The 1,989-nt window shown below is 37.9% G+C and overlaps 1 non-coding gene across 1 annotated transcript; it reads left to right on the top strand.

Moving 5' to 3' along the window:
* Nucleotides 1-247: 247 nt before the first annotated feature.
* On the top strand, nucleotides 248-354 carry LOC141683230 (small nucleolar RNA R71). Its single transcript, XR_012560171.1, has one exon. It is a non-coding gene; the product is annotated as a small nucleolar RNA R71 (small nucleolar RNA).
* Nucleotides 355-1,989: the final 1,635 nt, after the last annotated feature.

Raw genomic sequence — 1,989 nt, 5'->3', positions numbered from 1 at the left:
TATAGTCAAATCATGAAGCTGCGCAACTATAGCAGTAGCTGTATCCACTTCTAGAATTCCCGCTACCTTGCCTTGAGGCATTCTCTGACTTGGGTTCTGGTATTCATTAGCAGCCATCAGTTCAATCAGTTCATAAGCTTCATCGTAGCTTTTAGCCCATAAGGCTCCACCTGATGCTTCATCAAGCATAGGTCTAAAAATTGCACCCAACCCATTATAAAAGCTGTTAATGATCACCCAGTCAGGCATCCCATGATGAGGATACTTCTGAAGCATCTCCTTTTAGCGATCCCGAGCCTCACACAAAGATTCTCCAGATTGTTGCGCAAATTGAGTAAGAGCATTTCTGATTGCAGCAGTCTTCACCATAGGGAAAAATTTAGTAAGAAACTTCTGAGCCAGATCTTCCCAAGTAGTGATAGAGCCTGGTGGTAGAGAATACAACCAACACTTAGCCTTATCCCTCAGAGAGAATGGGAAAAGCCGCAGCTTTATAGCATCTTCAGTAACTCCATTGAACTTGAAAGTGTCGCAGATCTCGATGAAATCTCTGATGTGCATGTTGGGGTCTTCTATAGGAGAACTCAAAAACTGAACTGAATTATGTATCATCTGAATCGTGCTCGACTTGATTTCAAAGGTGTTAGCCGCGATGGCTGGCCTGATAATGCTAGAATGAATATCATTGATCTTTGGCTTAGAATAATCCATCAAAGCCTTCAGATTCGTTGTTGGTTCTCCCATTATAAGTAGAGCTTCTTCTTCAACTTTCTCCTCAACAAAAACTTCTTCTTCAAATACTTCCTCCACTTTATCCAGTTTTCTCTTTCGAGATCGAGAACGTGTTAGCATAAACGCTCTCTAAAGTACCTGAAAAGCAACAAGCAAACAAGTAAGTAAAATATCCGAGTCACTGAACTTTAACGACCACTGATGACAAGCACATAAACCAAAAATTAACACAGAGTCCCTGCAGCGGCGCCAAAAACTTGTTAGGACGAAAACACGCGCTAATAAGTTTTTGGCAACATCGCCAATTTGTTATTAATGTACTTATGGCAACGGCGCCGATTTGTAGGGTATTCGTATGAAACTAGTAAATGCCAACTTTCGTGGTACGAATACCCTACTAGTATGACTACCCTACAAATTGGCGCCGTTGACAAAAACTTATTAGCGCCGTTGCCAAAAATTTGTTATTAACACAGAGTCCCCGACAGCAGCGCCAAAAACTTGTTAGGACGAAAACACGCGCTAATAAGTTTTTGGCAGCGGCGCCAATTTGTTATTAATGTACTTATGCAACGATGGTATTGTTATTATTCAATGCTAAGACGATTAACAAATTGGTTTGATTAATAAAGATATTAACTAACATAAAATTAACTAAAAGATTAAAGAGTTTGATTTACTCTATGAGATAAACATGGGATTCTAACTTCATTACTACTTCATTCAAAGTCATTGTTCTTATCCTTAGCATGCAATGGTGATGACACTAATCAGACAACACAAAACTAGTAAACGCCAACTTTCGTTGTACGAATACCCTTCTAGTAAACTTGTTACGATGAAAACAAGCGCTAATAAGTTTTTGGAAATAGCGCCAATTTGTTATTAATGTACTTATGCAACGATGGTATGGTTATTATTCAATGCTAAGACGAATAACAAATTGGTTTGATTAACTAATATATTAACTAACATAAAATTAACTAAGTTTTTGGAAACGACGCCAATTTGTTATTAATGTACTTATGCAACGATGGTATGGTTATTATTCAATGCTAAGACGAATAACAAAATGGTTTGATTAACTAAGATATTAAGTAACATAAAAGCTCTCAAGAGTACCTGAAAAGCAACAAGCAAACAAGTAAGTAAAATATCCGAGTCAGTTAACTTTAACGACCACTGATGACAAGCACATAAACTAAAACATAACACAGAGTCCCCGGCAGCGGCGCTAAAAACTTGTTAGGATGAAAA

The sequence above is a fragment of the Apium graveolens genome, chromosome 1, assembly GCF_009905375.1.
Source record: "Apium graveolens cultivar Ventura chromosome 1, ASM990537v1, whole genome shotgun sequence".
Lineage (NCBI taxonomy): Eukaryota > Viridiplantae > Streptophyta > Magnoliopsida > Apiales > Apiaceae > Apium > Apium graveolens.
Note: the sequence above shows the minus strand (reverse complement) of the source record. Positions and strands in the feature narration are given on the sequence as shown.